General features: G+C 45.8%; 1 protein-coding gene across 17 annotated transcripts in view; it reads left to right on the top strand.

Annotated features, from left to right (window-relative positions):
- RASSF7 (Ras association domain family member 7) overlaps nucleotides 1-12356 on the top strand; it is a 124311-nt gene that overhangs the window by 52091 nt on the left and 59864 nt on the right. Inside the window, exon 1 of one of the 17 annotated variants that reach the window (XM_075928292.1) lies at nucleotides 4278-4410. The exons of the other annotated variants lie outside the window; for them this stretch is intronic. The gene's annotated coding sequence lies outside the window, so the exon portion shown is untranslated. Of the gene's footprint in view, nucleotides 1-4277; nucleotides 4411-12356 lie in introns of those variants that run through there. 17 annotated transcript variants of the gene reach the window in all.

Genomic DNA, 12356 nt, shown 5'->3' with positions numbered 1-12356 from the left:
CAACTTGAATACTTAGTTGCAAATGAGTGCTGGATTTTAGTTCCAAAACTAGTCTATATAGCACTCATTTTAATGGACAACAGCATTGCAGTCGCATTGCTCTTTATGTATTGCTTTAACAGAGGGCCTGGAGTACCAACTAACTTCTACTAGAAAGGGATTTGTTTTTTAAGTAGAAATGTAAAGTGTGCTCATAGAAGGTACGAGCTTGATGGCCCTGGACGTTTTAAGCAACATTGTTGTAGCTGTATCAGTCCCAGGATATTAGAGAAACACAGTACTGGAAGTCCGATGGTTGATTGGACCAACTTCTGCTGGTGAAAGAGACAAGCTTTTAGGCTTACACAGAGGTCTTCGTGATGTAGTTAGTAGTGTAGGGGTAAACTGCTGTGCTTGCGACAGGAAACTGGAATGGTCAGTTCGTACTTGGAAACCATAAAGTGGCCCAGGTTTGCTGTGGTTCACAAATATAGCCTGAATTTCCAGTTTTGAAGCAAACCCAGAAGGAGGGGGAGTGTCAGTGTAGGCTGGTTTGGGAGATTTCTTTATGGTTCTAAAGAGCTATTCTCAGCCCTTCCCCCCGCCCCTCCCAGGTAGGAGATGAGGTAGAACAAATCTCACAATGAACAGATAACAACAGGAGGTGATTTAAGATACATAGGACACATAACTTTTCCATGACAGTTCAGCATTTTTATATTAACTTTTCATTACACTTTAAAATACACAGAAAAACAAACATAATAAACCATTTTGTAATATATTAACCATATACTATCTAACCTTAGCTAAACTTGAAATGTTTAAATACATATATAATACGAATGGTTTAAAATCATAAAAGTGTCAGACTGGAGGGCGCCTTGAGAGGTCATTTAGTCTAGTCCTTTGGATTTGTGGCAGGGCTAAGTACTTCTCCTAGGCTATGTCTAGACTGCAGGCGGATCTTTCGAAAGAGAAATCCGCTTTTTCGAAAGAGAGCACCCAGCGAGTCTGGATGCTCTCTTTCGAAGACGGCCTATTTACATTGAAGAACGCCTTCTTTCGAAAGAGGAACTTTCGAAAGAAGGCGTTCTTCCTCGTGAAACGAGGTTTACCGCCATCGAAAGAAAAGCCGCGTTCTTTCGAAATAATTTTGAAAGAACGCGGCTTGAGTCTGGACGCAGGGGAAGTTTTTTCGGGAAAAGGCTACTTTTCCCGAAAAAACCCCTGAGTCTGGACACGGCCCTAGAGAACATCCTTGACAGGTGTTTAATCTAGCCCACTCTTAAAAATCTACAGTGATGGAGATTCCAGAACCTTTCTGGATAATTTATTCCAGGATGGGAAGTTTTTCGTAATGTCCAACCTAGTCTGCCATTGATGCAATTTAAGTGGATTGCTTCAAAGAGGTTAAGGAGGACAATGTTTCTCCCTCCTTGTAGCAACCTTTTATGTACCTGAAAACTATTATCATATCCCCCTCTGTCCTCTCTTCTCCAGACAAAACAAACTCAAGTTTTTCAATCTTCCTTCATATATCATGTTTTCTAGACCTTTGGTCATTTTTTTACTGTTCTCCTTTGGACTTTCTCCAGTTCGCCTACATCTTTCTTGAAATGTGGCATCCAGAACTGGACACAACACTTCAGTTGACACCTAATCAACACTGAGTAGAGCTGAAGGATTATTACTTTTGTCCTGTTTACAACACTCCTGCTAATGCATCCCAGAATGATGTTTGCTTTTTTTCTCAACAGTATTACACTGAAGTGTTGACTCATATTTAGCTTGTGGTCCACTATGACCCCTAGATCACTTTCTGCAGTACTTCTTCCTAGGTAGTCATTTCCCATTTTTTATGTGTACAATGAATTGCTTCTTCCTAAGTGGAGTACTTTGCATTTGTTCTTATTGAATTTCAATGTATTTACTTCAGATTACATCGCCAGTTTGCAGGGGGGCTGGAACAATTTTTCTTGTGATGGCGCTGAGAACCTCTGAACCAAGCTGTAAACCCTGAGTATAATGGAAACCACCTTCAGCACCCCTGGTTCCAGCACCTATGTCAGTTTGACATAAATCTCTTATTTGTATTATACAATGTACAGTTTGTTTATGAAATGCAACTAATTGCAGAAAAATTATTAAGATAACAAAGGAATAGAAACAAAACACAGAGCAAGGAGCTAGAGATGTGGAAAGAAGGGAATGGGCAGAGAGGAGGGGACAGGTTAGCATTTCTGATATGAACCGCCACAGTGAGTCAGATCAGTGGTCCCTCTGTCTAGCCCAGTTTCCTGTCTGCAGGTGGCCAATGCCAGGTGCTTTAGAAGGAATTAACAGAACAGGGCAAATTATCCAGTCATCCATTCCCAGCCTCTGGCAGTCAGAGGCTAGAGACACTGGGAGCATGGGCTTTTATCCCTGACCATCTTGGCTAATAGCCATTGATGGAACCTGTCCTCCGTGAACTTATCTAGTTCTGTTTTTGAACCCAGCTAGACATTTGGCCTTTATGACCACGAGTGAAAGTAATGTACATTTCTTACAGGTATTGTTGCTTCGCACTGGGGTTTGGGGTGGGTGTGGGGGAGCTCTGGGTTGGGGATTGGGGGTTGTCGGTGTCCCTGCTTCTCCACACTGCTTCTGTTCCCTGCCAAATGAGAGCTGTGGGGGCAGCACCCATAAGTGTGGGGACTAAGAGAGCTGCAGCACCCCCTGGGCTTTGGCCCAGTGCCTGGGGTCCTGCCTGCCAGTCCCACTCATCCCTGCTGCTGCCCTGTGCACCAGGGTCTTGGCTGCTGGCCCCATGCCTGGGGCTTTGTTCCTGGTTGTAGCTTCGGCTCTGGGCGTGGTTGTGACCGACGTGGGTAAGGGAGCTGTCCCTAGCTGGCCACTTTCTTACCCATGCAGGGTACGGGCTGACTTTCATCTCTGTTCTTGACATCCCCTGGCAACAAGTTTCACAGGTTGCAATGCACTGTGTGAAGAAGTACTTCCTTATCTTTGTTTTAAACCTGCTGCTCATGAATTTTATTGGGTGACCCCTGGTTCTTGTGTTATGTGAAGGAGTAAATAACAACTTTTCTCCACACCATTCATAATTTTATAGACTTTTATCATGCTCCTCCCCCCTTAGTTGCCTCTTTTAAAAAGATTGGGAATTGCCCTATGAGAAATGTTCCAGCCCCACCCCTAATCATTTCTGCTGCCCTACTCTGGACCTTTTCCAATTCTCATGTGTATACTTTTAAAATGGGGCAAACAGAACTGTTCATGATGACATGTGACCATTCCACAGATTACTATAGTGGGAGGGTCACATCTTGAACCCCTTTTCTAATGGTCCCTAACATTGTTAGATCGGTCACTGCCACTGCACATTGAGCAAATGTTTCCAGAGAGCTGTCCACAGTTCTTCCAATATCTCTTTCTTGAGTAGTAACAGGCTGGTTTAGAGGCCATCCTTTTGTATGTGTGGTTAACACTAAGTTTTCCAGCATCTACTGAGTTTTGTGAGATCCCTTTGTTACTCTTTGCAGTCTGCTTTGGACTTAGCTATCTTGAATGATTTTGTATCACCTGCACATTTTGCCAGTGATGACAATGATTATGGTGGGAAAGAGACTTTTTCAGTGGAAGGCCACACGCTGACTTCAGTGGACTTCAGATCAGACCCTCACATTTGAGTTTAGTCAAGTAAGACATTTGAAAAATGCAGAAGGGGACCTTAAAATCCCGCGGAGGCTTTGGTAAGGAGTGTGTCTGCCCTGGAGATGGGCCAAGCCACAGGCTAAGGAGTAGGAGGATCTGGAGGGTCAACACCCCCATGCGTGGATCTGTGATGTTTTTTTTGGAGGGGGAGGAGGCTTTCAGAGATGGGGCTTCTTGCCAAACTTTGCTTAGGCTGTGGGGTGGGACTTTGCCTGCCCCGGGGTGCTGCGCTGAGGGACCAGTGCCGGCATAAGCCTCTTGCCTCTCCCAGCTCGCTCTGCCCACACCTGCGAGCCCTGGCATGGCAGGGGGCGGGCCCGGGCAGCGGGGCGGGGCCGGCCAATGGGGCTGAGCTCAGCGGACCGGGCCGTGCGGTGCAGGGAGGTTGCAGCGCGGAGAAGCTGCCTGAGCTCCGGCGGGGAGCAAGGCTTGCAGCGGAGCGGGGCGGTACGCGGCGGGAGCCGGACGTGCCGCTGCCCCACGGCTTGGAGGGGCCGCCGGAGGGTCGGGCGCGAGCCCCCCCTGCCAAGCGCTCGTGCGAGTTTGCAAAGTGCAGCCCAGCCCAGCCCAGCTCGTGACCTTGTGCGCGGAGCAGCAGCGCGAGCTCTGTGTGTGTGTGAGGGGGGTTGCTCCGGCGAGCCGGGCTGGGCGCTCTGCAAAGAGGATTCGTGCTGCTGCTTCTGACCCGGCTTATGGGAGAGGAAATTCAGCCAGGTAAGTGCAGCTGCTGCTCGGCGATCCGCCTCCTCGCTTTCCCTGCCTACCCCCCACCCCAGCGCTCCTCCTCTGCCCCGGCTCCCCTAGCAGAGGGGCAGTAATTGCACCTTCTTCCCTAGCCCTGCGCAACCTGCTCCCATGGCGCCTTCTCCCCGGGGGGCCAATCCCTTGGCGCTTAAAAAAATCCGCTGTGGGCTTTTAACCTGAGCGGCCGCCTTGTGCGCGGCTCTGCCGGCTCCCCGCGGGCCGCTGGTTGAGGGCTAAGTCTCTTCATCTTCTGGGCATTGACTGGCTGTTTGTAGCTGGAAGTTCAGCCTGCTGTGAAATGAGATTAGCTGGAGTCTCTGGCTTCTTCTTCTTAAGGAAGGGGAGCGAGGGACACGATTTGGGGTGGGGGTGGGAATTAATTTTCTTCTCGAAGTACTAAAAAGTTCCCAGCCTAGCCCCCCAAAAGGCTTTACATACAATCAGCGTTGAAAATAAAGCCCAGGGTGGGAATTAAGACATCAGCAGCCACCCACCCACACTGAATGCAGGAGCTTGTTTGTCAGAAGCGATTTGCATGTGGCATGATCAGCTACAGCTCCCGAACATGTATGGTACTTAGTCCTTGTGTTTGGCTCTCAGGCATTGAACCTTTTCCTTGCTGCCTAGCCCTCTGGGTGCCTTGCTTCCCCTCTTTCTCTCAGGAGTCACTCAGGGCTGAGGGGTGGGAAAAAAGGCTGACCCATTGGCACTACAGATCTATGGTATGTGCCGGCTCTGTGCCCCAAGGCAGCCCTCAGTGTGCTATTATCACCCTCACTATCTCTGACCATTTAGGAGACTTTAGTGCCATCCCAAAAGAGTACAGGTGGCACCGGTTGCTGCAGGTTTATCTCCTGTTGTGCAGATCATTGTATTTACTCTGCATTGGGCAACAGGATTTTCAGGTGTCTCTCATCAAGCTGTTAAAGGAAATAACATTTTATGACAACTTCTGCATGGAGAGTTTTAACCAGGGGTGGGGAACCTCAGGCCTGGGGGCCAGACACGGCCTCTGGGTTGCCTGGAACTGATCCCCCCCCCCCCCCCCCGCATCAGGGAGCCAGCACTGGAACTCCATTCCCCTACCACCCACCCACCCACAAGGCAGGAGCTCACAAAATTTACTTGCCTGGGCCCCCTTACCCTCTGGTGTGTAAGGGGAATGTGAGGAGTAACTCTTTCCTTCTCAGTCAGGGGCTTGTCACTTGGCTTCTCAGTTGTGTGCAGCCCCCAGCCTAAAAAAGGTTCCCCACCCCTGATTTAAACTCTTCCTCTCGGCTTTAGCTGGGTCTGTTGTTGTTTCTCTCGCTCCTAGTTTGCTCCAATGCTAGCCAGAGCAATAAGCATAGAGGTATTGGGGCAAAGGTGAGATCAGTGCAGCCCAACACAGACACATCACAATCTGTGGGAGAGGTGAAATGGCCCCCTGAAGCTGTATCCTTTTACCTTTAATGACTATTTCCATTAAGCCACACTACAGCATACCATTGTACCTGTTCTACAAGCCTGTCTTCCTTGCTGCTGCTAGGGAGTATGTCCTTCCTCATAATGTTCTAAGCACTCTGTTGGGTTCTGTTCCCAGCTCTGCCCTGACTCACTCTCTGACCACGGGCAGATCCTTTTACAAATACAAACTAATGCACATTGGAAGGACTAATCTGAATTACTTGTGCACCTTATTGTCCAAATTAATTGTAGCCCCTGAGGAGAAGAACCAGGGTGTCATTGTGGTCAGCTGAATGAAAGCCTCTGTTTAGTGTGCAGTAAAATACAAAATAAATGAAAGCGAGTAATGTTAGGCTGCCCAAGGAGTGGGATAGAAACTAAAACTGTGAATGTTATTACTTTAGTGTAGAAACCAATAAAACATGTCACAAAATATCCCTGATAAGAGCTTAGACTGTTACCTATATGAACAGCATATGTGAATGAGAATTTCCACAGGCCTACTGTCTTTGCCTCAGTCTTTCAATCTGTCAAATGGGTATATTCAGAACTGTTTCCTGGGGTGCTAGTTAGGGTCTAATTAACATTTGTAAAGTGCTCTTGAGTTACATTTTAATAAGAGCTTTCATCTGAGTAATAGCTTTGTTTATCATCCATGACACTATAGGTGCTCTCTTTTGTTCCCACCCATGATCGCACTGCCTGATCTTATTCTAAATAGTACCCAGAGTTTCAGCGGCTCTGTCTCAGTTTTGAAAAAGTTTGGTGTGATTCTGATTATAAGTGTGGGTGTTTTTTTTTTAAAGCTTTCCCATTGCAATGTAATAGGTATAACTTGTGCTTACGATGAAAACCTGACACGTCAAGTGTCCAAAAACGAGTATTAAAGTGGTTGGCCTGCTGCTAGGAGACTCCAAAAGCTTCTGTGGAGGAAGAATAGCCTTTTGGTTGTGGCACTAGATTGGGACTCAGGAGATCTGGGTTAATTGCTGGATCTGCCTCAGATGCCTCGTGTGATGATGAGGAAGACGCTTAATCTTTGTGTGCCTTGAATCTGCCATATGTAAAATCAGAGAATAATAATACTCCTTTTCCTCCATTCTCTTTTTCTGGATGATTTATTTCGATTTTAAATTCTTTGGGGGGCAGGGACAGTCTTACTATAGGTTTGTACAGCAGATAGAACAATGAGGTTAATTACTATTATAACATAAAAACCCTGATCTTGGAAACCGTTTCCTCTGTTCTTGACTGTACAGAACTACTCAATGTAGTAAAGTGAAGCACTTGAGTGTTTGGAGGCCTGGATTCTAACACTAGTCACTAATGTGCCAGGCCCTTATAAAAGAATATTTTTGCTTTATGAAATTAATATCTTTGTTTCCTTCCATCTTTCATCTTAAATCAGTGGTTCTCAACTCGTTTCAGTCCACGGACCACCAGGACAATCAAAAAATTTTCGTGGATCACCTCCTTTTTGAGACATGATAAAAAAGAGCAGACCATGAACATTTTGGTTTGAAATTTATTTCTTACTAACAGATTTTTGGATTCTCTTCTCGCTAACAAGCTTTTCAATGTTTGGAGTGGTACTTGATAATGCACAACGAATATTGCTTTCCACTGCAAGCCGATTCCTCTGTTTGTACTTAACGTGCAACAAACACAAAAGTCTAATCTCACACATAAGTTGATGCAAATGGCAAAAGAAATCTGACTGCATGTGCTGACAGATTTGGGTAACTCCCAGTCACGCTGGCCCAAAATTTCTCTATCGTAGACTGCTGGTACAAGTCTTGAGCCGTAAAATCATTTTTCAGATCCAAAAATTCCTCCTGCAGATCTTCTGGAACACTACTAACATCTGTTGTAAATGGATTCCTGATGAAAGATAATCCATCCCTTGTCCTGTCCACCTCCGGAAAGTATCGTTGGAATTAGTCTCGTAGCTTCTGTAAATGATCGAGAATTTGCATCCGAATGGCTTCCTTTTCCCCAAGCATGGCATCCACATATGGAAATTGAACCAAATTATTGCCTTCGACTCTTACAATCCAGAGTTCCAATTTGTCAAGAAAAGCACCTTGATGGTGCTTTGGCGAGAGAGCAGATTTGCACCTTTCCCTTGCAGCTGAAGATTCAGTTTGTTCAAGATTCCAAAAATATCATCAAGATACGCAAGTTCTAAATTTGACTGCGTCAGCACATTTAGGAATTCCTCTTTCCCTTGAGCCTGGAGAAATAAATCCAACTCCTCTTTCAATTGAAAAACGCTGTTGAGTACGTTCCCTGCTGACAACCACCGTACAAAAGTGTAGAACAGCAACACATCAGTCAGAACCCATGTCCAGGCAAAATCTTTTGAACAGCCTGGTGTTCAGAACTGATGATTTGATGTGATTCACCACTTTCACCAACCCTTTGAAAATGGCGTTTTTGATGCCAAAGCTTCCCTATGAATGAAGCAGTGTTACCATTGGAGCATGCTGTTTCACCAGCGTTTGGAAGCCCGATCTTGAGCCCAGCATGGCAGGTGCACCATCAGTGGTGACACCCACAAGATTTACCCAATCTAGACCATGTACTTCAAAGAAATTGTTAACAATTTCCATCACATCCTGAGCCTTTGTGGTGATATCAAGAATCTTACAAAAAAGAAACTCGTCTTTGAAGTCTCCCTCAACCATGAATTGTGCGAACACCAATAGCTGAGAGCATGATGCGACGTCCGTCGATTCATCCAATTGTATGGCAAACTATGGAGACTTTTTTATTTCATCCAACTTGTTCACTGATGTTCTGTGATATCTCATTTATCCATCTCGATATTGTGTTGTTAAAAACAGATATATCATTCAGCTTCCTTGCTGCTTCCTTGCCAAGAACAAGCCACACCATCTCTTTTGTACAGGGGAACACAAGTTGCTCTACAATGGTATGAGGCTCCTTGGCCTGTACAACTTTGTATGCAACAATGTAGGAAGTGCGCACTGCATTGCTTGTCTTATTGTAGAATGCACTTGTTGAGTCGAGGCGCTGCCATTTCAGGCCTGATAACCACCGCTCAAAATAATCTTCATCTTTTTGCAACAAGTTGGAGTGACGCTTTTCAAGATGGAGTTTCAGCTTAGCCAGCTTCATTGAGTCATTCCTAAAGGCTTTGAAACAAATAACACATTGTGGCAAATCCACACCTTCTTTTTCTTGACAAGAGAAGCCGAATTTGATGTAGTCTTCCGAATATTTGCGCTTGACACTTCTTCCTGTCGTTGCCATTATAAACAAACTGCATCGCACATGTAGCACAGGACGAACGACACAGCAACCGCTCAGCACGATGGCGGCAGCTACACTGACGCTCAGAGCCTCAGACGGAATTTACTGGCAACACAACGTGGTTGCGTTCTAGGTGACGCTATGGATAACGTGCCGTGTGCTTGTGAACATAGCATAAAACAGCCTAACGGTGGCGCCTGCTCACACTGTGCGACTTTGGACAATGTTCCTGTGGACCACTGAAAAAGTCACCAGGGACCACTAGTTGAGAACCACAGTCTTAAGTGTATAAACAAACTGATAACAAATTTTTACTGGTATATCACAGCAGATGTAGTATTCTGTGATAGTGCCCAGAGGCAACAATGAGGATGCATTGATTAGGTGCTGTACAAATATGCAGTAAAACATTGTTATCCCCCCAAAAAAGCTTGTCTTGTAATTTAATTTAGGAAAGTCAGAGTCTGAGTCCCTGCTGTGTTGCATTTCCCTGCAAATGTGAAATGGGTGGTACCTGCTAGGATTAGCCTTGTGCTCTTAGGGAGAGAGAAATGGTTGGTATTCATCTTTAATTTTCTAACAAGTGAGCAGATGATAAATGCTGAAATGCCATTATTTTCTTCCTTTGACATGAGAGAGCCTCTTAGTGAGGCTGCCTTCACTGGTGGGAAAAAAAGAAAAGAAGAAACCAAACCCTGAGAGCCCATGATTTGTTGGTCAGCTTCCGGCTTAATAATGCAGCTCCCATATAAATGGAAATCTTTTCATGATAGCCCAGATTAAAATGACTTGGTGAGCTGTGCATACTGTCCTAGCCATGACCCTCCTGGCATCAGCAAGGCCCTAAGCCCATTTACAATCTGCACAGCAGTGGCATAAGCTACTCTGTGCTTGTCCTTGTGCTGTTTAATGTTATGAGCCAGCTTAGGTCCCCCGCCCCTCCCTGAGCTGCACTTGAAGCAGAACACAGAAGGCGTGTGGGATGAATCAAAAATCATTTTAGGTTTGTCTAAGAGTGATGACATATTATAAATGATACAACCCTTAAACCCTGCGCACGCATTCCAGGGGAAGCACTGTGATTTTGTTGGTCTTGGATGCGATAGCTGGAGCCCCAAAGTCTGTAGGGATGTAGGCGGGAGCCAGCTGGGTGCTTTAGAACCTGGAATGATCTCTGCATAGCATCTCCATTGCTAAGGTAACGGATCAAAAATTCCCTCTGGGTTACTATTTGAGCTGGATGCCAACCTGGGCTGCTGTGGGGAGCACCCAGTGTTGAGCACAGGGTGCACTTGCTGACTGGGGGAAGGTGGGCAGATGGACTGAAGCTGGCAAAGCTGGAGTAGCCCTAGAGAAAGTCCAGTGTTGCCTATATGACCCTGTTCCTGTCTGTTTAGAGAAAGGTGTAAGCATTGAGGTTACCCCAGCTCTCTCCAGTATACATCATCTAGGACAGGGGTTCCCAAACTGGGGGGAGGGGAGTGAAGAAATTCCAGGGGGGCATGAGGCAACCCAGCGCCCACCCTCCCCCCGGTCGATTTTCCCTCCCTCCCCCCCAAGTTGTGCTGCTATTTTTTGTGTTTTGTCCCCACTCAGTTCCTTCCCCCCCCCCCCCCTTCCTCTTCCTCAACAAGTTTTGCTGCTATTTTGGGGGGGGGCATGAGGGTTTCTCAAATCAAAAAGGGGGGGGCGTGATGCCGAAAAGTTTGGCAACCACTGATCTAGGAGCTCTTGGGACCAGGGAGAATCTTGAGCAGGGGCAAAGTATCATAGGAATTGGCCAGTATCTGTGTTTGCATCATTCCGATTATTTCCTGCTGTAAACTCTGATTATGCCTCTCATTGTTTTTTCATCTTTAATGTGTGGCAATTTGAATAAACTGGCCTTTTAATTTCCCCCACTTTGTGCCTGTTGCTTGTAGTTACAAAAATGTTGATAGGTTGGTGCAGAAAGGCATTGTCCTTAGGTACTATAGATGAAGCCACTTTAACCTTGAGCACTTCATCGGAACTCAGTCAGTGTATTTCACAGCATAAACAAATTCAGTGATCACCTGCTGGTAACTCCCAGTTTCTTTGCTCTGGTCACTTTGGAGAGCAGGAGGATTTGGCTTAAATTGTCTGTGGGGTTGCTGTGTGTGGGGGGGGGGGGGGGGGGAGGGGTTGTGTGTGGTGTTTTTTTTTTGTGTGTGTGTGTGTGTGTGTGTGTCAATAGTTTTAGAGATGGGGTAGTTCTACACTACAGAATTAATTCAGTAAAACTACATTGCTGGAGTGTGCGTGAAAAATCCACACTCTGGAGTGACATAGTTATGCTCATCTAAGCACTGATGTAGCCAGCATAATGTCAGAATCATAGAATACTAGAATTGGAAGGGATCTCGGGAGGTCATTGAAGTCCAGACCCTGACCAAGCACCATCTTGATCATCCCTGACATGTCTAACCTGCTCTTACGAATCTCCAGTGATGGAGATTCCACAACCTCCCTAGCAGTTCATTAGGTTAAACACTGAAATATCCAACCTGAACCTCCCTTGCTGCAATTTAAGCCCATTGCTTCTTGTCCTGTAGCAGAATATCTTATCCATGTACTGAAAAGGCATGACTCCCTATAGGGCAGGGGTGTGCAGGGCAATTTTGTAACACAAGGTGGGAGGCCTCTGGTTTCATGTATTTGAAGGCCTTGTGCCTGCTGGAATTCCAGGAATCCTTCACTGTGCTTTGCTGTGCTGATCTCTCTGTCACAGATATCCTGGACTCCTCTGGGATGTCTCTAAAATAACCCCTCTCTTATCTCCAAGCATGTTGTCTTGTTGACCTTTCAGCTGCCTTTTTTTTTTTTAAGTGTAGGTTTTACTAAAATCTCTTCCTCCCAAGCTAACAACAAATTTTATTTGAAAATATGTGTAACTTTGTGAACCTTCCAAAATCTGTTTAAACTTGGCTACGTTGTTTGAATTTGCTTCTATAAATCGTGAGGGCAAACTAAGCCAATACAAGTGTGTCCATACAAAGTTTAATAAAAGCACCACAGTTGTGTGTAGACAGGATCACCTTACAGATGCACTAAAACCCTTTTTAATAGTGTCTGCACAAAGAACTTTACTGGTTTCTCTGAAACTTGTGCGTGCAGATCAGCCCTGGAGGGACCTGACCTGTTGGCTCTGGTTCCAAAGTATCGGGCTGGCAGTG

The sequence above is a fragment of the Pelodiscus sinensis genome, chromosome 4 (genome assembly GCF_049634645.1).
Source record: "Pelodiscus sinensis isolate JC-2024 chromosome 4, ASM4963464v1, whole genome shotgun sequence".
Taxonomy (NCBI): domain Eukaryota; kingdom Metazoa; phylum Chordata; order Testudines; family Trionychidae; genus Pelodiscus; species Pelodiscus sinensis.
The sequence above is the reverse complement of the archived record's forward strand: the minus strand, read 5'-3'. Positions and strand labels throughout refer to the sequence as shown.